Source organism: Rhinopithecus roxellana, chromosome 15, assembly GCF_007565055.1.
Source record: "Rhinopithecus roxellana isolate Shanxi Qingling chromosome 15, ASM756505v1, whole genome shotgun sequence".
Classification (NCBI taxonomy): Eukaryota; Metazoa; Chordata; class Mammalia; order Primates; family Cercopithecidae; genus Rhinopithecus; species Rhinopithecus roxellana.
Genome location: NC_044563.1, coordinates 45,705,070 through 45,730,129, shown reverse-complemented (window position 1 = coordinate 45,730,129; position 25,060 = coordinate 45,705,070). Strand labels below are relative to the sequence as shown.

The following is a 25,060-nucleotide window of genomic DNA, read 5'->3' as shown; positions in this document are numbered from 1 at the left end:
ACTTTATCTTATATACTTAAGTTTTCTCTGTGTCAGTTTCCTCGGTCTATTCAAGAAATATCTCACCTGAAGTTCCACATATGACAACTCACATGGCCACCTAAACCTGTTGAGCCTTGTCTCTTCCCATTCCTCTAAATTCCCCTACCTACCTGCTACTTGTTAAGCCTCATCTCTTCCGATTCCTTTAAATGCACTCCAGCCAATATCACACTACTTGACATACTTGGATGTCATGCTGTTTCACATCCCAATAAGCAGTTGCTGGTTTCCTTTTGTTACTCATATTTTATATGTGCTTCTGTTATCTGATTGTTATTGTGATTGACTAATTGCACTAACATGGGGGTGCAGAGATACATCCATGCTAGTGTTATGGTTGATGCAAGGTAGATACACAGTAGATGGTGATTGAATGAATAAATGAGAATGCTTTGAAATCACACATTCAGACACACCATCACTCCAAACCTCTCATTTGATACAATCTGCCCACTTTTTCACACATATAGCATGTCTGCTGGGCATGGAGGCATAAGCCTATAGTCATAGCTACTTGGGAGGCTGAAGCAGGAGGATTCCTTGAGTCCAGGAGTTTAAGCCTGCAGTGAATTATGATCCTATCACTGCATTCCAGCCTGGATGACAGAGCAAGACACTGTCTCTAAAAATAAATAAATAAAGTATGTCCATCCCATAATTATCTGTTTAGAGCATCATCCTTATTTAGTACCTTCTTAATTAATTTACTCTTTCAAAAAATATGTATTGAACTGTGTGTCAGGCATAGGGGTTCTAAGTGTTAAACACTATTTATAGTGAACCTATCAGTCCTTTGGGAACTAGTCAGTTCTCAACTCGAAGGTCTCTTTGCTTTGATTGTAAAGGAGCAGACCCAAAACAGAAGGAAAAAACTTGAGTAACATATTTCCTAGATATTTCTTAGGCTCTTCCAACTGAAAGGTATGTTGTAGAGAGACAGGGAATGTTGGGAGAAGGAGCAAGTTTTTTTAAATGCCTCCTATGTGCTAGAAACACTACACTTTAAAAATTTAATGCTCATAACAATAACTTCAAAAAGTATCATGCCCAAGTATCATGCCCATCCAATACAAGAAAACAGACAAGTCTTAGAAATTACTTTTTATTTTTATTTTTTTGAGACAGAGTCTCACTCTGTTGCCCAGGCTGGAGTGCAGTGGTGCAATCTCGGCTCACTGCAAGCTCCACCTCCCGGGTTCACACCATTCTCCTGCCTCAACCTCCCAAGTAGCTGGGACTACAGGTACCCACCCACCACCATGCCTGGCTAATTTTTTATAGTTTTAGTAGAGATGGGGTTTCACCATGTCAGCCAGGATGGTCTCGATCTCCTCACCTCATGATATGCCCACGTCGGCCTCCCAAAGTGCTGGAATTACAGGCATGAGCCACCGCACCTGGCCAAATCTTAGAAATTGAGTAACTTTCCAAAATCCCACAGATAACTAAGTGGCAGAAGCAAGATTTAAAAAATAATTCTCTTTCCAATACTCTACCCAGACCCTTTAGCCAGTACTTGAAGCAGCTGCCAATATAGACTAAATTTATTCAACAGATAGTTCTTGCCTGCATACTATGTGCCAGGGTTTTCTAGACGCTAAGATAAAATAATGTGCAAGACAAACAGGGCCTCCCTTCTTAGAGATCTTAGTCTCTAAGTGGTAACAAAGAAGAAAATAGGTGAAAGTATGCTGCACCTGAGGAACCTTAAGTCGTCATCAATGACTTAAGAAAGTGGCAAAGGAATATGGAAGAGAAAATTGACCAGAATTTTTACATTTATTATTATACTTTATTATCTAAATTATAATCTTTTGATATTAAGCTAACTAAACTGATATGAACACATGGCAAACCCTTCCTCCCTCACCTTTCTGTGTTTACACTTCCTGATGCTGCCAGTCAGTTAGAGATCATAAGGTCACATAACCTTACAAAGGTAAGGACTTTTATTTGTAGCTAAGTTCCCTTGCTAGAACCTCTAAACAAATGAAGTCATGTGCCGCATGACATTTCAGTCAACAATACACCACAGATACAGGGGTGGTCCTATAAATTATAATACCATGTTTTTACTGTGTCTGTTCTATGTTTAGACATATGTTTAGCTACACAAATACCATTTTGTTACAGTTGCTTACAGTATTCAGTACAGTAATGTGTGGTACAGATTTGTAGGCTAGGAGCAACAGGCTATATAATATATAATCTTGGTGTGTAGTAGGCTATACCATCTAGGCTTCTGTAAGTGCACTCTGTGATGTTCACAAACCAACAAAATTGCCTAATGACACGTTTCTCAGCACTTTTCCCCATTGTTATGTGATGTATGACTGTATTCTACTTCCAACTGCAGGAAACTTATTCAGACTCCCAGCATATGTATTTGTGACAATAATAATAATATGTGACTTTGTTGATTACTTACCCTGTTCTAAGCATGTTACATACATTATCTCAGTTACACCCTAAAACTTCATGACCTTAAGTGGCAGAGACAGCAAACTGTGTCCTTTTCCCCTTGAGCACATAGTTAGACCACATTTCCCAGCCTCGTTTGCAATTAGTTGGGATCTTGTGACTGACTTCTGTCCCAGAGAATGTGGACAGAAATAATGAAAGCCATTTAAGGCTTGACCCATAAGGCCTCAAAAACCTCCTACACATGCTCCATATTCTCTTTCTTTCCCTTCTTACAGGCTGAATGAAGACTTCAGAGAATCTAGAGGAGGTCAATACCACAAAATGTAAGAAGCCTGGGATCACAGATGAATCCTTGGAGGAATGCTGCCCGTGAGAACTGCATGACCAGAAACATAAATTATGCTGCCGAGCGCAGTGGCTCATGCCTGTAATCCCAGCACTTTGGGAGGCTGAGGCGGTGGATCACCTGAGGTCAGGAGTTAGAGACCAGCCTGGCCAACATGGCGAAACCCCGTCTCTACTAAAAATACAAAAATTAGCTGAGCATGCTGGCATGCGCCTATAATCTCAGCTACTCAGGAGACATGAGGCAGGAGAATTGTTTGAACCCTCAGAGGCAGAGGTTGCATTGAGTCAAGATTGTGCCGCTTCATTCCAGCTTGGGCGAAAGAGCAAAATTCTGTCTCTAAATAAATAAATCCCCTGAGATTTTTGATGCTGTTTGTTACAGTAATCAGCTACCCTACCTAATACACTTCTTTTCTCTCCATTTTACTGATAAAGAAATTAAAGCTTAGGAAAAGTAAGTAACTTGCTTAAGCTTGCTCAGCTATTAGGTTGAGGAAGTAGGATTGGAGCTCAGGTCTACCTAACTTTACAGCTGGGCTCTCACTACTTGTGTTCCTTGTGGAACTATTTCATGTACTTTTAAAATTTTCATAAAAATTCCATATGGCCCTTTAGTACAAACTGCTACATCTAGCATGGCTACAAAAACAATAATCAGGGTAATCTCCAGCTTCTCTAACAGGTGTGAGGCTCTCTTACTATCTTTAACACATTCCTGCCACACTTTCCTTTCTTTCAGATACATTACTTTTAAAATTTCAAAATAACAATATGTTTGGACTTTTTTAGTTATTCAGAGATGATGTCTAGACTGGTTGTTAAATACAATCCGTCCCTTGAAAGGGAAAATTAACCAAACCTTGACCCTGAATCATCATAAAAACCTCTAATTAGGCATGGTGCAGTGGCCTCAACTAATTCTGGCACTTTGGGAGGCCTCAGTGATAGGATCACTTGAGTTCAAGAGTTAGAGACCAGCCTAGGCAACATAGTGAAACTCCTTATCTACCAAAATTTTTAAAACTTAGCCAAGTGTGGTGGTGTGCAGCTATAATACCAGCTACTTGGGAGACTGAGGCAGGAGGATAGCTTGGGCCCAGGAGCTTGAGGTTATAGTGAGCTAAGATTGGGCCACTACACTCCAGCTTGGGCAACAGAGTAAGCCGCTGTCTCAAACACACATGCACTCACACACACACACAACCTCTCTAATTATGAAGTAGAGCAAAATTAGTACATATGAGATGTTAACATACCTGGGGGCCATTTTTCTCTGTAACCTAAGAGGATGAATCAAGTAAAAATGTGTTAGAACATGCAACATTGAACTAAAATGAAATCAGAAGCTTAATGCTAATGTTAATATTGGGATATTGAATTTTGACCAATAGGTATCAGAAAAATGAAGGAGATTTATTAATTCATTTCAAGTAATGGGAGATATACTGGATTTGGAGTCAGACACATTAGATCTTGAACTTAGGTTCAAAACTCTGGGCAAGTTACTCACTTTCTAATACATAACACAGGGATAATAGTAAATATCTTGCAGATTTCCTGTTAGGATTAACATAATGTATACAAAAAAACTAGTAAAATGCTTGACACACAGTTGTCACTCCATAAATAGGATTAATCAACATTTACCCAGGATTTGCTATGAGCAAAGTACTCTGCTACATTCTCAGGATACAGAGATGACTTAGACAAAATGCCAACACAGTATGTTAAGTACTATGATAGAGGTGTTGCATACAGTATTAAAAGAACAGAGAAAAGGAACCCTGAATTCTGCTTGGAGCAATCAGTGAGGGTTTCCCAGGGGCATAAATTGCCATGTTCTTTATATGTTTATCCTTTTGGCTTTGCATCTTTATCCTCTTGGCTATTTTATTCCCCCTCTTCTGGAGTAAGGTCCTTGATTGTTAATGAACACCTTTCTCCTTTACTCATGGTATTCCTAAGGCATTTGACAACAAATACGGGACCAATTCTTCACACAGCAGTAAGGTTGAACAAACACTACCCAAATTAAAGGGGAAAAGACACTTGATTATATAAGGAAGATCTAAATGGATTATGGCACATGCTTTCATTGTCCACTTTTGAAAACCTGGGACTATGGCTTTGAAATGCCTTGTGAACTCTATAATCAATTTTGTCTTAGTGTCTGTCTGCATTGCAGTTACTAGATCATCAGAGTCTTAAATGCTGCTGCACATCCATTGTTAAACTAGATAATTTACAGATGATCATTCAACAAAAAGAATGAGAAGGTTTCATAAAGAGGTCAAAATAACTACCATGAAAAACTCAATATACCATTGCAACTTATTAAATAGCAATCCAGATCTGGACTGATCATGTTCCAGGTAATAATAGTATTTCTTCCAACTTGGGTTGAAGATTGGCTGAAAGAAAGGAGACTGAGAAATGAAGCAAAAACTATAATGATTTGCAAAATGAATCAACTGTACCATTCCATGACATGCAACACAAACACAAAATTGAAGCCCTTATTGTTCTAATGCCAACTTGCTTAGAGACTTACAAGTTAAACCACAGATGAACTGATTTAATGTAACTCTGCACACACATATGTTCTATAGCTCATCTAGTTAACAAATTTAAACCAATCTCTGCACTGGCTACTAATGTCAGCCATAAATCCCCCCATGACTAACACCAGCCTCCTCTCAAATCCTGTACGTAATACCTTTCCCTAACTCCCCCTTTTGAGACATTACTAAAATTTTGTTATGGTGATGCTTCTCCTTATTAGTAACTTTAATAAATCCAGATTTTTATAATTAGCAGGTTTTCTCATAGTTTTTGTATGGGGATGGTAGGCTAAATTATGTCCCCTCCCTGCCAAAGATGGCAGGTCCTAATGCCTGAAACCCATGGCTATATTTTACATGGTAAAGAAATGTTGGCCAGGTACAGGGCTCACGACTATAATTCTAGCACTTCGAAAGGCTGAGGCAGGTGGATCACTTGAGGTCAGAAGTTCGAGACCAGCCTGGCCAACATGGTGAAACCTCATCTCTCCTAAAAATACAAAAATTAGCCAGGCATGGTGGCATACTCCTGTAATCCTAGCTACTCGGGAGGCTGAGGCAGGAGAATCACTTGAACCCGGGAGGTGGAGGTTGCAGTGAGCTGAGATCGTACCACTGTACTCTAGCTGGGTGACAAAAGGAGACTGTGTCTCAAAAAATAAGTAAATATAAATACAAAAATTAACTGGGCGTGGTGGTGCATGCCTGTAATCCTAGCTACACGGGAAGCTGAGGCACAAGAATTTCTTAAACCTGGGAGGCGGAGATTGCAGTCAGCCGTGATTGTGCCACTGCATTCCAGCCTTGGTGATAGAGCAAGACTCCGTCTCAAAAAAAAAAGATAGAAATGTTGCATTGCAGATTTAATAAAGTTTAGGATGGGGAGATTATCCTAGATTATCTGGGTGGGACCAGTGTAATCCCAGGGTACTTATAAGAAGAACACAGGCAATCAGAGGGAGGAAAAGGCTATGTAATAACAGAAGTAGAGATAGTGATACAGCCTCAATCCAAGGAATGCCAGTCACACCTAGAACCTGAAAGAAACAATGAATAGATTCCCTTTGGAAACTAGAAGGAATCATCCTTGTCTACATCTTGTGTTTGGTCCCACTAGACTTATTTTAACACTAACTTAAAAGAAGGTAACTTCTGGAGGTTAGAAGTCTAAAATCAGATAAAAGAATAAATTTCTATTGTGTTAAACCACTATGTTTGTGGTCATTTTGTTGCAGCAACAAGAGGAAACTAATACAGGGAGATTTGGCAGCAATTTGCAAAGTACATTCTTGTTGCTGTGTAGAGAATGGAATGTAAAATAAGAATAGAAGCAAGAAAAATAGCTAAGAAGGAATTGTTGTAGACCAGAAGAGCAGTGATCTGACTTAAATTAGGGTGGTAGGCATGGAAGTCAAAAGAAGTAGATAGGTTTATATATATGTTGAATAGAGAATCAACAGAATTTGCTGGTGGATTGAATGGTAGAAAGTAGAATATGGGGACAGTTGCTCAAGTAAAGACTATGAAAGGATGACTCTTAGGATTTTGGACTGAATAACTGTGTGAATGGAGAATAAGGACAGACGAAGTTGGAAGGAAGATAGCTTATATGCCACATTTAAAAAGAGCCTGGATATTGCCCTGAAGGCAAGAAGAAGATTGAAAGATTCTAAGGACAGAAGTGATATGGAGAACTAATCTTTGTGGAACCTCTCATACTTGAAATTCAATTAGTCTTTTAAATGATCCCCTGAGCCAGAAACCATGATTCCATCTCTTCTTCCTCTACCTGTATAATGTTTTGGTTTTTAGTTCAATTACAGCCTTGTTATGAGATATCAGGAAAGTTTTGGACAGCTAAATTTTACATTTTATGGTCTTCATTAGGCCTGATTCACAGTAGGATTACAGAAGATTAGAAAACAAAAAGCTCCTAAAAATAGTTGTACTCCTTTATAACACTTATCCCAAGGGCAAGATCAAAATAAAACTAGCTGGTGGATACAGTATGATAGTGGCGTCAGAAATAACAAGAAGGCTATTGATTCTAGAGGTGAAAGTGCATAGGAGTTGGCAAAGAGATAGCATGCAATGGATTAAGGAGAATGCAAATTTTAGGTTGATTCCTAGGTTTCTGGTTGTATCATGATGCTATTCACTAAAAAGGAGAATCCTGGAGCAGGGGGAAGTTGGAAAGGTAGCAGGGAAAGAATGTTGTATTCAGTTTGAACATACTGATTTTTTAAATTAATAAACCTTTTTTTTTTTTAGAGAAGGTTTAAATTCACAGAAAAATTGAGTGGAAAATACGGACAGTTCCCACATAGCTCCTGTCCCAGCACATGCACAATCTTCCCCACTGTGGACATCAAGTGCCACAATGGTACATTTGTTACAATCAGTGAACCTACATTGACACATCATTGTCACTGAAAGTCCATTGTTTACATTAGGGTTCAGTTTTGGAGTTGTACATTCTATGGGCTTTGACAAATGTATAACATGTATCCACCATTATAGAATCATACAGAATAGTTTTACTGACCTAAAAATTCTCTGTGTTCTGCCTATTCATCTCTCCCTTCCCCAACCTCTGGCAATCATTGATTTTTCACTGTCTCCATAGTTTTGCCTTTTCCAGAATATCATATAGTTGGAATCATACAGTATATGCCCTTTTAAGATTGGCTTCTTTCACTTAGTAATATGCAAATAAGATTCCTCAGTGCCTTTTCCTCAATTGCATAATAGCTCATTTCTTCTTAGCACTAAATAATATTTTCTTATCTAGGTGTACCACAGTTTACTTATCCATTCACCCACTGAAGGACATCTTAGTTGCTTCCAAGTTTTGGCAATTATTAATAAAGCTTCTATAAACATCTATGTGCATGTTTCTGTGTGGACATAAGTTTTCTTTTCCTTTTTTCCTTTTTTTTTTTTTTTTTTTTTGAGACCGAGTCTTGTTCAGTCGCCCAGGCTGGAGTGCAGTGGAGCCATCTGGGCTCACTGCAACCTCTGTCTCCTGGGTTCAAGTGATTCTCCTGCCTCAGCCTCCCAAGTAACTGGGATTACAGGCACCTGCCATCATGCCCAACTAATTTTTGTTTTTTTGTAGAGACAGGATTTCACCATGTTGGCCAGGCTAGCCTCAAACTCTTGACCTCAGGTGATCCGCCTGCCACGGACTCCCAAAGTGCTGGGATTATAGGCGTGAGCCACTGGACCTGGCCGAACATAAGTTTTCAGTTCATTTGGGTAAATACCAAAGAGCACAATTGCTAGATCGTATGGTAAGAATATGTTTGTTTTGTGAGAAACTGCCAAACTCTCTTCCAAAGGGGCTCCACCATTTTGCATTCCCACTGGCAATGGATGTGAGTTTCTGTTGCTACGCATCCTCTCCAGTATTTGGTATTTTCAGTGTTCTGAATTTTGGGTCATTCTAATAGGTTTGTAGTGGTATCTTATTGTTGTTTTAATTTGGATCTCCCAATGACATATGATGTTGAACGTCGTTTCACCTGATTACTTACCATCTGTGTATCTTCTTTGGTGAGGTGTCTGGTCAGGTATTTTGCTCATTTTTAAATTGGCCTGTTCATTTTCTTATTGTTGAGTTTTAAGTATTCTTTGTATGTTTTGGATAACAGTCCTTTATCAGATGTTTATTTTGCAAATATTTACTCCCAGTCTATTGCTTATTCAATTTTACATTGTCTTTCACATAGTAGAAGTTTTTCAATTTTTTTTTCTTTTCTTTTCTCTTTTTTGTAAGACAGGGTCTCACTCTGTCATCCAGGCTGGAGTTCAGTGGCACAATCAGGGGTCACTGCAGCCTTGATCTCCTGGGTTCAAGTGATTCTCCTGCCTCAGCCTCCCTAGTAGCTGGGACTGCAGGCATGTGCCACCATGCCTGGCTAATTTGTTTATTTTTTGTAGAGATGGGGTTTCACTATGTTGTCCAGACTGGTCTCAAACTCCTGGCCGCAAGCAATCCTCCTGTACTTTGGACTCCCAAAGTACTGAAATTCAGGCATGAGCCACCATGCCAGGCCAAGTTTTTCAATTTTAATGAAGTCCAGCTATCATTTATTTCATGAATCATGCATAGGGTTGAATCTAAAAAGTCACTGCCATACCCAAGGTCATTTAGGTTTTCTCCTTTGTTATCGTGTGGGACTTTTATAGTTTTGTGTTTTACATTTAGGTTTGTTGTGGTATGAATGTTCGTATCCATTCCCCAAAATCCTAACCCCCAAAATGATGGTATTAGGAGGTGGAGCCTTTGAGAGATCATTAGGTTACTGTGGTTGGAACTCTCATTAATTGGATTAGTACCCTTATAAAAGGCCCAGAGAAATTCCTTCCTCCTGCCATGTGAAGGCACAGTGAAAAGACAGTGATCTATGAATTAAGAAGTGAACCTTCACCAGACATCAAATCTGCCAGTGTCTTAATCTTTGATTTACCACTCTCCAGAACTGCAAGAAATAAATTTCTGTTATAAATAAGCTACCCACTCTATGGTAATTTATTAGAGCATCCTAAATGGATTAAAGACAAGGTCTGTGATCCATTTTTTAAATCCTTGATGCTGATTCTAGAATATGATCCATTTTGACTTAATTTTTGTGAAAGGTATAAGGACTGTGTCAAGATTCTTTTGTTTTTGTTTTTGTTTTTTTTTTTTTTTTGCATGTAGATGTCTAGTTGTTCCAGCAAAACTTATTGAAAAGACTATCTTTTCTCCATTGAATTGCCTTTGCTCTTTTGTCAAAGATAGTTGACTGTGTTTATGTGGGCCTATTTCTGGGCTATTTTGTTCCATTAATCTCTTTGTCTATTCTTTTACCAATACCATGCTGTCTTGATTACTGTAGCTTTATAGTAAGTCTTGAAATCAGGTAGTGTCAGTCTTCTTATTCTGTTCTTCTCCTTCAACAGTGAGTTGGCTATTCTGGGTCTTTTGCCTCTCCATATAAACTTCACAGTTAGTTCGTCAGTATCCACAAAGAACATGCTAGGATTTTGATTGGGATTGCATTGGGAAGAACCAGCATCTTGAGGACATTGAGTCTTCCTATCCATAAACATAGAATACTCCCCTATTTTTTCAGTTACGTAATTTATTTGTAGTCTTCCTCATATACACCTTGTACATATTTTGTTAAATCTATACCTATTTTATTTTGGGGATGTGCTAATGTAAACAGTAATGTGTTTTCAACTTCAAATTCTACTTGTTTATTGCTAATATATAGGCAAGTGGTTGATTTTTGTATATTAACATTGTATCCTACAACCATATTATAATAGCTTATTAGTTACAGGAGCTGGTTTGGTTGATTCTTTTGGATTTTCTGCATAGATGATCATGTCATCTGTAAACAAAGCCAGTTTAATTTCTTCCTTCCCAATCTGCATACCTTTTCTTTTTTTTATTTTATTGCCTTAGATAGGACTTCTAGTAAAATATTGAAAAGCAGTGGTGAGAGGACATCCTTGACTTGTTCATGATCTTAGTGGGAAAGCCTCAAGTTTCTGAGTGTCACGTATGAAGTTAGCTGTAGGGTTGTTGTAGATATTCTTTATCAAGCTAAGGAAGTTTCCTTCTATTCCTAGTTTCCTGAGAGTTTTTATCATGAATGGTGTTAGGTTTTGTCAAGTACTTTTTCTATATCTGTTTATATGATAATGTGAGCTTTCTTCTTTAATCTGTTGATGTGGTAGGTTACACTGATGGATACTTGAATGCTGAACTAGCCTTGAATACCTGGAATAAGTCCCACTTGGTCATGTTTTATAATTTTTTATGCATACTTTGATTCAATTTACTAATTTTTTGAGGATTTTTGCATCTATATCATGAGAGATACTGGTCTATCATTTTCTCATGAGGTTCGTCTGATTTTGGTATTAGAATTCTGCTGGCCTCATGGAATGAGTTAGGAAGTATTCTCTGCTTTTATCTTCTGAAGGAGATTGTGGAGAATTGGTCTATTTTTTTTCCCATAAATATGTGTTAGAATTCACCAGTGAACCCATCTTGGCCATATTCTTTCTGTTTCAGAAGGTTGTTAATTATTGGTATCATTTTGTAAATACATCTAGGTCTATTCAGATGGTCTGTTTTTTTCCTGTATAAGATTTTGTAGACTATGTCTTTCACAATTCTTTGTCTTTTTTTTTGAGACAGAGTCACACTCTGTCACCCAGGCTGGAGTGCAGTGGCACTATCTCAGCTCACTGCAACCTCCGCCTCCCAGGTTCAAGCAATTCTCCTGCCTCAGCCTCCCAAGTAGCTAGGATTACAGGCATGCGCCACCATGCCTGGCTAATTTTTGTGTTTTTAGTGAAGATGGGGTTTTGCCATGTTGGCCAGACTGGTCTCGAACTCCTGACCCCGTGATTCACCTGCCTCGGCCTTCCAAAGTGCTGGAATTATAGGTGTGAGCCACCGCTCCCAGCCTCGCAATTCTTAAGTTACTCCATTTCATCTAAGTTATCACATTTGTGAGCATAGAGTTGTTCATAATGTTCCTTCCTTTTAATGTCCCTTCTTTCATCTCTGGTATTAGTAACTTGTGTCTTCTCCTGTTTTTTTCTTAGCCTGGCTAAAGGTTTATTGATTTTATTGATCTTTTCAAATAATCAGCTTTTCATTTTTTAAATTTCTATTAATTTCCTGTTTTCAATTTTATTGATTTTTGCTCTAATTCTTATTATTTTCTTCTGCTTACATTAGACTTAATTTGCTCTTATTTTTATCATTCCCTAAGGTGGTGGCTTAGGTTATTGATTTTAGATCTTTCTTCTTTTGTAGCATATGCATCCAGTGCTATAAATTTCCCTCAAAGTACTCCTTTTGCTGTATCCCACAAATTTTGATAAATTATATTTTCATTTTCATGCAGTTTAAAATATTTTTAAAATTTCTCTTGAGTTTTTTTTTTTTAATTTTTTTTTGACTCATGTTATTTAGAAGTGTTTTGTTTAATATCCAACTATTTGGGATCTTCCCACCTTCTATTGCTGATTTCTAGTTTAGTTCCATTTGGCCTGAGAGCAGACATTGGAAAATTTTTATTCTTTTAAATTTTTTAAGGTGTATTTTATGGCCCAGAATATGGTCTTTCTTGACAAATACTTTACATGAGCTTAAGAAGGATATATAATCTGTTTTTGTTGGATAAAATGGTCTATAGATGTCAGTTATATCCAGTTGAGTGATAGTTTTGAGTTCAGCTATATCCTTGCTGATTTTCTCCCTGTGGGATCTGGTTATTCCTAATAGAGGAGTGTTACAGTCTCTAACTACAATAGTGGATTCATGTATTTCTCTTTGTAGCCCTATCCATTTTTGCCTCACATATTTTGATGCTCTACTGTTAGGCACATATAAGTTAAGAATTGTTATGTCTTCTTGGAGTATTGACCCCTAAAGGGGATAAATCATTATGTAATGCTCCTCTTTATCCCTGATAATGTCCTTGCTCTGAATTCTGCCTTGTCTGAAATGAATAATAGCTACTCCTATATTTTGATTAGTGTTAGCATAGTATATTTTTCTATATCACTTCGTTTTTAATATGTATATTTCTTTATATTTAAAGTAGGTTTTTTGTAGACAGCATACAGTTGGAGCTTGGTTTTTGATCCACTCTGACAAGGTGTGCTTATTTTTTGCTTGCTTGTTTGTTTCTTTGAGACAGTCTCACTCTGTTGTCCAGGCCAGAGTGCAGTGGCGCAATCACGGCTCCCTGCAATCTCTGCCTCCCAGGTTCAAGCGATTCTCCTCCCTTGGCTTCCTGAGTAGCTGGGATTACTCAGGCATGCACCACCATGGCCCCACTAATTTTTGTGTTTTTAGTAAAAACTGGTTTTCTCCATGTTGGCCGGGCTGGTCTCCAACTCCTGGCCTCAAGCAATCTGCTGGCCTCAGCCTCCCAAAGTGCTGAGATTAAAGGTGTGAGCCACTGTGCCTAGTCTGACAAGGTGTGCTTAGGCCACTGATGTTTACAGTAATTATTAATATAGTTGGGTCGATATCTACCATATTTGTTTTTGTGTTCCATTTATTGCTCTTATTCTTTGTTCCTATTTTTGTCTTCCACATGTTTTCTGCCTTTGTGGTTTTAATTGAGTGTTTTAGGTGATTCTGTTTTCTGTCCTTTCTTAGCATATTGATTGATTATACTTGTTTTGCTTTTACTTTTGTAAGTGATTGCACTAATGTTTGCTATATACATTTACAACTAATTCAAGTCTACTTTCAGATAACACTATACCACTTCACAGGTAGCACAAGTACCTTATAATAACAAAGTATTCCTAATTCCTCCTTCCTATCACTGATATTACTGCTGTCATTTATTTCACTTATCCATAGGTATACATAAGAATATATATAATATATAGTCAAATACATTATTACTATTAATATTTTGAACAAAATGTTACATTAGAAAAATTAGGAATAAGAAAAATAAAATTCCCAAAGCTCTTTCTTTCTTTATATAGTTCCAAGTTTCTTACCTATATCATTTTCCTTCTCTTGGAAGAATTTCTTTTAGTATTTCTTATAGGGCAAGTCTACTGGCAGCAAATTCCTTTCATTTTTGTTTGTCTGAGAAAGTCTTTATTTTCTCTTCAATTTTTTTTTTTTTTTTTTTTTTTTTTTTTGAGATAGAGTCTTGTTCTGTCACCCAGGCTAGAGTGCAGTAGCATGATCTTGGCTCACTACAACCTCTACCTCCCAGGTTCAAGTGATTCTCCTGCCTCAGCCTCCTGAGTAGCTGGGACCACAGGCACACACCACCATTCCCGGCTAATTTTTTTGTATTTTTAGTAGAGGTGGGGTTTCACCATGTTGGCCAGGCTGGTCTCAAATTCCTGACCTCAACTGATCTGCCTGCCTTGGCCTCCCAAAGTGCTGGGATTACAGGCATGAGCCACCATGCCCAGCTCTTCTTTACTTTTGAAGGACAATTTTGCAGGGTACAGAATTCTAGGTTGCTGGTTTTTTTCCTTTCAACACTTTAAATATTTTGCTCCACTTCATTCTTGTTTGTATGCTTTCTGAGGTGAAGTCAGATGTAATTATAGGTAAGGTGTTTTTACCCTCTAGCTTCTTTCAAGATTTTTTCTTTATTTTTGATTTTCTGAAGTTTGAATAAATATGCTTAGTATAGTTTTGGTGGGCATTTATTTTGCTTAGTGTTCTCTGAGTTTCTTGGATCTGTGGTTTGGTGTCTGACATTAATTTGGGGAAATTATTGCTTCAAATATTGCTTTAGTTCCTCTCTCTCTTTCTTCTCCTTCTGATATTTCCATTACCTGTAAATTCCACTTTTTGTAGTTGTCTTACAGTTCTTGGATATTCTTTTCTGGGTTTCTTTTCTCCAGTAATTTTTTTTTCTCTTTTTCTTTCATTTTTGGAAGTTTCCTTGTCACGTCTTCAAGCTCAGAGATTCTTCCCTCAGCCCAGTCCAGTCTACTAAGGAGTTCATCAACGGCATTCTTTATTTCTGTTAGTGTTCTTGATCTCTAGCCTTTCTTTCTGACTTTTTCTTACAATTTCCATCTCTCTGCTTATGTTTTTCCATCTGTTCTTAAATGTTGTCTACTTTTTACATTAGAGTCCTTAACATATTATCATATTTGTTTTAATTCTCAGTCTGATAATCCCATAATCCATGCCGTAACTGAAACTGGTTCTGATGCTTAAATTTCTTCAAACTTTTTTTTTGCCTTTTAGTGTGCTTTGTATAGTACTATTTTGTTGGAATCTGGACATAATAACTAGGTGAAAGAAATCCCGGTAAACAGGCCTTTAGTGATAAGGTTCGGGTAAAGTGGTAAGGTTTGGGGGGATGAAAAGCATTCTATAGTCCAATGATTTGATTCCAGTATTTTGTGAGCATGTGTACTTCCAGTCCTCCAGATAGGTTAGGCACTGATAGTTTAGTCCCCCGGTAGGTTAGGCTCTTGTGGTATCATATAAAATACAATAATCTTGTGTATAATATAAAAATATATTTGGTCTGTTCCTGTCTTCTGGCACAGAACTCCTAAAACCTTTGGAATTTCCCTTGGAATGATAGGAGTGCCTTTGTTATTCATAACGAGCCCCTCTCCACCATGTCTATATTTATACAAATAAGGTGGCTTAGGGTGGGGCCCTTAGATGGCCTCAGGATAGAACTGGTCTCTAGAAAGAACAAGTGATTAGAGGGTGAGAATTTTCAGCCCCACTCATCAACCTCTGGGGAGGGAATGGGGACCTGGAGATTGAGCTCTATCAAAACTCTTGAACAATGAAATTCAGAGAGCTTCTGAATTGGTGAATACATCCATGTATTGGAAGGGTGGTGCATTCTAATTCCACAGGAACTGAAGTTTCTGAGCTCAGGACCATTCTAGACCTTGCCCTGTGCATTTCTTTATCTGGTTGTTCATCTGTGTCCTTTATAATAAACCAGTAAATATAAGTAAAGTGCCTTCCTGAGTACTGTGAGCCATTCTAGCCAATTACTGAACCTAAGGAGGGGCTCATGGGAACCCCATATTTATTTATTCTTTTATTTTATTTATTATGAGATGGAGTCTTGCTCTGTCACCCAGGCTGAAGTGCAGTGGCGCGATCTCAGCTCACTGCAACCTCTGCCTCCCAGAAATAACCCCATATTTATGGCCAATCAGTCAGATGTATGAGTGCCCAGGGACTTCTGATAGGCATTTTAAATGGAGGAGGTCTTAGGAGATTGAGCCCTTAACCCTATGGCGCCTGATGCCAACTCCAGGTAGTTAGTGTCAGAATTGAATGGAATTTGTTGGCATCCAACTGGTATCCAGAGAATTGGAGAACTGGTTGCTGGTGTTGGGAAAAAAATCCACTCAGATAAAATAGTTTCCCATGATGGTAGACCTTGTTAAGAAAGAAGTGCTCTATCATATTTAAAAATGGTTCCTTTTCCTCTTCCCCTGCAAGAAGCATGAGGGATTTTTCTCCAGTATTGACTGTGTGTACCTGGCAGAGCTTCAGGAGGTAAAACTCACAAAAGTGTTGGGGCCTCCTAGGACAAGGTCCCCCTGGAGTTTATAACTCGAAGACTTGTCCACACTGAACCTCCAGCAATTTGTTAATTACAGGTTAGGTTTTCCTACCCTGGCACTGGCTCCCTGTATCTGCCTGCCTGTCTTCAATTTTGGGGCAGCAATCTGCCCTGTGACCTGTGACCTCGTTTTTTGTTTTTTTTTTTTTTTTTTGACAGATCTAAGAAATGTTGTAGATTTTTCTGTTTGGTCAGCTTTTTTATTTGTTGTTAGGATGGAGTGGTGACTGTTTTTTTTTTTTTTTTTTTTTTGGGACAGAGTCTCACTCTGTTGCCCAGGCTGGAGTGTAGTGGCATGACCTCGGCTCACTGCAACCTCCTCCTCCTGGGCTCAAGAGATTCTCCTGCCTCAGCCTCCCAAGTTGCTGGGATTACAGGCGTGTGCCAGCACACCTGGCTAATTTTTGTATTTTTAGTGGAGACAAGGTTTGACCATGTTGGCTAGGCTGGTCTTGGACTTCTGACCTCGTGATCCACCCACCTCAGCCTCCCAGAGTGCTGGGATTATAGGTGTGTGCCAGTATGCCTGGTGAGGGGTGACTTTTAAGCTACTTACATGCCAGAATAAAAACTGAAAGTCCTGGACATACTGATTTAGAGTTGTTCCTGAGATACCCAAATGGAACTGTCCAGTATGCCAAAGGATATTGATGTGGCTTTCAGTAAGCTGGAGATCAGACCCAAACACTGTGAGTGTGTAAGCGGTTGGTGAAATCATGGAATGTATGAAGTTAACCTGGGAGTGAACTAAAGACAGTCCTGGGTAATTCCAACATTAAAGGGCAGCATACAATTTTGAATGAGCACTGAAGATATATAGTCACTCTCTGATAAAATTAAGTTTTCCCTGGTACCTTGTTATAGCTCATATAAATTTATCAAAGTTCATTACCTTTTACTCTTTTACACCCACACCTCCCACACCTCGTTTAACTAAAGCAATTATATTACATAATCTGCTCATCCTGGGGCAATTTTTAAGACATAGACTTTTTAACAGTGGAATAAAGTATTTCCAACTATCTTTTAAATAAGATTCTATAGATTAATTCAAATCTTTTGTTTAAACATATCACTTTAAAGAAAATATATTTTATTCCAGTTGGCAAACTAGAGAAAGTTTCAAGTACTGAATTCTAAACCTCCAGAAGTAGGATTAAAATTTTAGATGCTTGAGGATTCCAGGAAACAGCAACATTTCTGCGTGCTACAGTAGAATAAAGGCTGGAGGGACACATCTGCCCAACTTTATGTTATAATTAAATCACTTTGTACTGACATAGCTTTAGTTTAGAAGAGAATGTTTGTGGGGATTTTTAATCAGATAAAAATAGGGCTGCTGTTTTCTCTATACCAATTAACATAGTTGACATTTAGCCAGATCTACCCTGGACACAGCAGGGGATGTACAGTTTGTCCTGGTTCTGTGGGAAATGGAAAATGCAGTACTTGGCACAAGAAAAATATGTGAACCCAAAAAAATGTTGTCAAATATAGCAAGTCAAATTAAGTAAATTGATTTACTGAAGGGCAGTCTATGCTTTCGAGAGAAAAAAGCTGGAAGAAAGACTCTCTGGACTACTTTAAAAAGCTGAAGAGACCTTGAGTTTAACTATTAATATTATATGTTAATAAATGAACATCTTTAGTTACAGTCATTTTTCTAGCACTTAAATATGCAATTCTTATGACGAGTTTAAGAAAGGAACTGGTAGTGGCTCATACACAGTATATAAAGACATGTTAAGGCCGGGTGCTATGCTTCATGCCTGTAATCCCAGCACTTTGGGAAACCAAGGCAGGTAGATCAGTTGAGGTCAGGAGTTCAAGACCAGCCTGGCCAACAGGGTGAAACCCTATCTCTACTAACAATACAAAAATTAGCCAGGTTTAATCGTATACACCTGTAATCCCAGCTACTCAGGAGGCTGAGGCAAAAGAATCGCTTGAACCTGGGAGGAGGAGGTTGCAGTGAGCTGCGGTCATGCCACAGCATTCTAGCCTGGGTGACAGCCTGTCTCAAAAAAAAAAAAACAGACATGTTAAAAATTTTTAGCACAGAAAGACTACTTACATGCCATCTAACCCAATTCCTTCACTTACAGATGAGGAAAATTGATCCCAGGGATGTTAAACCGCTTTCATCAAGTCACACTGATATGTTGCCCTCTCAGAACTTCTGCCACACATCCTTTGGCTCATGCATCAAAAACTTTATGAGAATATCAATGATATAGTAACATTTCAAATAACTACAATGCTTGAAGAACAAATAGTTTATTCTTGTTCATTTGAAATTCTGATTAATGTTTAGAAAGAAAAATATTTTTATATTTATACCTTCTTAAAAATTTATCACAAGTGTCTTAGCTCATGGTAGCACCTTTATAAATAATAGGTTGAAAACATGAAATTACTGATATTAGCTACGTTTTTTAACCACAAAATTAGCAAATTTTGACCAAGTGCGGTGGTTCATGCCTGTAATCCCAGCACTTTGGGAGGCTGAGGCAGGTGGATCACCTGAGGTCAGGAGTTCGAGAGCAGCCTGGCCAACATGACAAAACCCTGTCTCTACTAAAAAAACACAAAAATTAGCCAAACGTGGTGATGGGTGTCTGTAATCCCAGCTACTGGGGAGGCTGAGGCAGGAAAATCACTTGAATCCGGGAGGTAGAGGTTGCAGAGAGCCAAGATCACACCACTGCACTCTAGCCTGGGTGACAAAGTGAGACTCTGAAGAATAAACAACAAGAAAGAAAGAAAGAGAGAGAGAAGGAAAGAAAGAAAGAAAAGAAAGAAAGAGAAAGACAGAAAGAAAAAATTTGGGGACTTGTACTAGTCGGCATCCAAAATGGATCTAAGTGATCTTTACCTCTTGGTATTCAAGTCCTTGTATATCCCCTGCCCATGATGAACAGGAATACCTGTGCAACCAGTAGAATATTGAGGAATTGAGGATGTTTGACTTCTGAGGCTAAGGTCATAAACAATATTGCAGCTTCCACTTTGCTCTTTCCTGGCTTACTCACTCTGGCAGGAATCAGCCACCAAGTTATGAGAACACTCAAACAGTCCAAGGGAAAGGTCGACGTGGCGAAGAACTCAGACCTCCCGCCAACAGCCTGCACTAACTTGCCAGCCTGTGAATGAGCCATCTTGGAAGCAGATCTTCCCACACCAGAGTAAAGCCTCCAGAAGCCCTGACCAACATCTTGATTACAACCCCATGAGGCACCCTGAGCCAGAACCAACCAGCTAAGCTCTTTCCAAATTCCTGGCCTATGGAAACTATGTGAGATACTGTTTTTCGTTTATTCTTTTTAGAGACAGAGTCTCCCTATGTTGCCCAGGCTGGGAGTGCAGTGACTATTCAAAAGTGCACAGTCAGTACACTACAGCCTGGAATTCCTGGGCTCAAGACATACTCCTGCCTCAGCCTCCCAAGTAGCAAGGACTACAGGCACATGTCACAGTGCCCACTGAGATTCTATTGTTTTAAGTCACTAAGTCTTGGGATAATAGGTAACAAATATGGAGCTTTTACAAATATGTATCTGGGCCAGGCGCAGGGCCTCATGCCTGTAATCGCAGCACTTTGGGAAGCCAAGGCAGAAGGATCTCATAAGCCTGGGAGTTCGAGACCAGCCCAAGCAACATAGCAAGACCCTGTCTCTACAAAAATTAAATTGAAATAATTAGCTGGGTATGGTGATGTGTGCCTGTAGTCCTTGCTACTAGGAAGGCTGAGGGAGAGAGGATCACTTGAGTGCCGGTGTTTGAAGTTGCAATAAGCCATGATCGTGCCCCTGCACTCCAGCCTGGGAGTGAGACCCTGTCTTTAAAGCAAACAAACTGTGTATATATATATACACACACACACACACATACACACACGTATACATATGTGTGTGTGTATATATATATAATATATATATATAGAGGCCAGGCATAGTGGCTCATGCCTGTAATCCCAGTACTTTGGGAGACTGAGGCAGGAGGATTGTTAGAGCCCAGAAGTTTGAGAACAGCCTAGGCAACATAGTGAGACCCCATCTCTGAAAAAAAGAAAGAGGCTGGGAGCGGTGGCTCATACCAGCACTTTGAGAGGCCGAGGTGGGCAGATCAGGAGGTTAGGAGATCGAGACCATCCTGGCTAACACGGTGAAACCCCATCTCTACTAAAAAAAAATACAAAAAATTAGCCGGGCATGGTGGCGGGTGTCTGTAGTTCCAGTTACTTGGGAGGCTGAGGCAGGAGAATGGCATGAACCTGGAGGCAGAGATTGCAGTGAGCCAAGATTGTGCCACTGTACTCCAGCCTGGGTGACACAGCGAGACTCCAAGTCAAAAAAAAAAAAGAAAGGAAAAATAAAATATAAGACTAGATAGTATTAGGAAAATTTACAGCATTACTATGGAGGAGACAGAGGAATGACATTTTGTTTGTTTTAAAATACGGTTTAGGCCGGGCGCGGTGGCTCAAGCCTGTAATCCCAGCACTTTGGGAGGCCGAGACGGGCGGATCACGAGGTCAGGAGATCGAGACCATCCTGGCTAACACGGTGAAACCCCATCTCTACTAAAAAATACAAAAAACTAGCCGGGCGAGGTGGCGGGCGCCTGTAGTCCCAGCTACTCGGGAGGCTGAGGCAGGAGAATGGCGTAAACCCGGGAGGCGGAGCTTGCAGTGAACTGAGATCTGGCCACTGCACTCCAGCCTGGGTGACAGAGCAAGACTCTGTCTCAAAAAAAAAAAAAAAAAAAAAAAAAATACGGTTTATAGTTCATGTGGTTTCCTTGAACCAATAAGACCCTTCCTAAATCCATTCCAGAGATTATTATTTTGGGTTTCATTTTCTTCTTAGAGAGCCCTCTAAGAATCTCTCCCTGCAAGATGACTCAAGTTCACACCAATGTTTCTCTGCTTTGATCCTCAGTAAAACTTGTTGGACTTCACAGTTCATTCTTTTAGAATCTAATCTCTAATTGTTTCAAGTATGCATTGCTTATCTCTTCGATTAAATCAATTAGATTGTAAAATTCCTGCAGCCAGGATCACATCTTTTACTTGCTTTAGACCTTTAACATTGTTGTCTGCTGGGGGCACATTACATGAGTATCATTACTCATTTATTGATTGACCAAATTAATAGAATCACTTCTTAACATAGTTTTCCTCCTTGAAGATCATTTTATCCTAGAAACCATTCTTTATTTCAACATGGACGTTTTTCCACCAAGAAAACCATATAGTACTTTAAAACATCCAAGTCTATCATATAATCTTCTTTGAGTTATTCATACTTCAGAAATGTGCTGAATTTTTTGCTATCACTTCATGACTTTCTCCAATTGTGAGGCTACTAATTTAATTATATTATTTTATAATTGCTAAAATACAAGTTAGGCCAAAAAGATCTTGCTGTGGTAACTGTGCATGGACTCTGTCTGAAAGGCCCACCCCTAACATTTGTAATAGTGGGACCAGATGATACATAGCAGCCTATATATCATGTGTCTAAATATTTCAAAGTCAGGTATCAAACTGTCAAACTTTTAGAAAAAAAAAATAAGTATGTTCTCTTTTTGCTATCTTGACAAGTTTTCTTCCTAGTTATTTCTTCTCTGAATTTCAGTGTTGTATTTTCTATTTCTATCTTGACCTTAACTTGTACTCATTCTCAAAGTCCTAAAAGATTAAAAAAAACCAAAGTGACTGTATTCAAAGTGTTCAAATATATCTTCCATCAAAAAATGTAAAGTAAATTCAAAAACTGGAAAATTCCCATTATTTAATGTTTGAAAGGTATTTTTCTAAAATATTCAAAATAATCTCTCCTGATCCTTTTGTAGTTCATGAGTGTAATGATTGAGTGTTCATGCACATGTATGAGATATGCCACCCTTGTACCTTGTTACATTGTTGTCACATTACCCGTTTGACATGAAAAAAAAGAAACAAAAGAAGAAGAATCTCCCTAAAATTTCTGAAGAGGAAAACAAATTATAATCATTAAATATCAACTTCTTTTTCAGATTCATCATCTGCTCTGAAAATGTCAAAATTTTAAATCAAAGTAATTAAACAAAAATGTTTTAAAAATCTATTTGCATCTATTTAAGTATTTTAATAAAAATAAAACAATTTTTAATGATCACATTCAATGCCCATTCAGTGGCCAATGTGAAGAAATGGTATCATACTTCATACATGTTATGTATAACCTTCATATACACACACTTGAATAATATAAAGTTTTATCTTAGAAAATGTTCCTCAGCCACCATATTTAATTATTGCAAATAAAATACTAGTTCACAAGTAGTCAGGAAACAAAAATTAAAACATGAAGAAGGCCAGGCACAGTGGCTCATGCCTGTAATTCCAGCACTTTGGGAGGGCTAGGTGGGTGTATCACTTCAGGTCAGGAGTCTGAGACACCAGCCTGGCCAACATGGCCAAACCCCATCTCCACTAAAAATACAAACATTAGCTGAGTGTGGTGGTGCAGGCCTCCAGCTACACAGGAGGCTGAAGCAGGAGAATCACTTGAACCCGGGAGGCAGAGGTTGCAGTGACCCAAGATCGTGCCACTGCGCTCCAGCCTGGGCGAGAGTGAGACTCAGAAAAAAAAAAAAAAAAAAGAAAATGGATACTTTGTGTGTTGGAAAATGATACTGCATTACACAAAAAACTTTTGCACTCTTGCTAACTGAAAGATCTGAAAAGTTAGTCTCTTCTCCTACCTAGGTGCTTCTGTTACTCACATTCTCCTAAATTGCTCATGTTCATCTTCATATCTTGTGGTGGTATAATCCAGAAGACAGCACAGATGTTGGACACAATTGCCTTTTCATTTAATGACATAGGATAAGAGACATAGAAAAGCATTTTCCTGGGCCTTAAATGCTGTTAAGCATGAGTGGATGCTTAAGAACACACTGTCAATGCTAAGAGCCAGATCTTGAGTATCAGAAGTGCCCATGTGTTGTTAAATAAATTTATTTTTCGGGGGGCCGGGTATGGTGGCTCACGCCTGTAATCCCAGCACTTTGGGAGGCTGAGGCAGGTGGATCACAAGGTCAGGAGATCAAGACCATCCTGGCTAACAAGGTGAAACCCCGTCTCTACTAAAAATACAAAAAAAATCAGCCAGGTGTGGCGGCGGGCGCCTGTAGTCCCAGCTACTCAGGAGGCTGAGACAGCAGAATGGTGTGAACCCGGGAGGTGGAGCTTGCAGTGTGCAGAGATAGCGCCGTGCACTCCAGCCTGGGCAACAGAGTGAGACTCCATCTCAGAAAAAAAAAAAATTATTTTTTGCGTCGTGATGTGTAGGGCCTTCTAAAGCACAGTGCCTAAGACTAGGGCCACTTTGCCCAGCTAGCAAGGTTGTACTATTGTATCAAAAGTTAATCACCAAAAGTCAGAAAATTTTTTCTAGTCTCATGTATTATTTACAGATTAAATAATAATATTATTTTTTTTTTGTGGCAGAGTGTCACTCTGTCACCCAGGCTGGAGTGCAGTGGTGTGATCTCAGCTTACTGCAGCCTCTGTCTCCTAGGTCCTAGCAATTCTCCTGCTTCATCCTCCCAAGTAGGTGGGATTACAGGCATGCACCACCACACCGGCTAATTCTTATATTTTTAGTAGAGACAGGTTTCACCATGTTGGCCAGTCTGGTCTCAAACGCATGACCTCAAGTGATCTGCCCACCTCGGCCTTTCAATGTGTTGAGATTACAGGTGTGAGCCACTGCACCCAGCCCAAATTAAATAATTAAGTTATTCATGGCAATAGAATAATGAGAGTGCAGACTCTAGAGAAATGGCAATTGGGTTCACATCTCAGCTTTGTCACTTAGTTGTGTGACCTTGGGCAAGTTACCCATCTTTCTGTGCCTTAATTTCCTCAACTGTAAAACAGGGATAAAAATAATATCTTGAAGGATGGTTGCTATGCTTAAAAATACCAATCTTACTGAGGAAGGTGCTGAGAACAGTACATGGATCATAGCAAGCTCTACATATGTATTGCTCTTACTGTATGTGCACTCTCCAAAGCATTCTGTAGAACCTAATCCACTCTTGGACATAACACAATAATTAATGATAATTATAATAATTACAGTGTTTGAATACCTCCCATGTGCCAAGCACAGCATTTATATTATTTCATTTAATCCTCGGAACAACCCTGACAGGTAGGCATTAGTCTCAATTCTCAGAGGAAGAAACTGAAATTAAGAAAGGTGAAGTAATCTGCTCAAAAGCACAGATAGTAAGTGACAGAGCTGAGCTTTAAATGGAAGTTTTCTGAATCTTAAACTTGTGCTCTTTCTACTTCATTCTTGGTGGACATACCATGTTGCTTAATCCCAGATTCCTGGTTCTGAGATCCCAGAATACAATGATTCTGTTATTTGTAAAGATGAAAATTACAAATAATTTGTAATCACCAAACTGAACTCTTTGAGGGGACAGATTGTTTCCTTCTGCCCCCCTAGCACCGTGCCTGGAACACAGTAGATAAATAATATTTGTCCAAACAGTGATGATTAATCT

General features: G+C 38.9%; 1 non-coding gene across 1 annotated transcript; it reads left to right on the top strand.

The window, feature by feature from the left end:
• The first annotated feature begins 22,336 nt into the window (after window positions 1–22,336).
• Window positions 22,337–22,440, top strand: LOC115893783. The gene has a single exon (XR_004053837.1). It is a non-coding gene; the product is annotated as a small nucleolar RNA U13 (small nucleolar RNA).
• The last annotated feature ends 2,620 nt before the right edge of the window (window positions 22,441–25,060 follow it).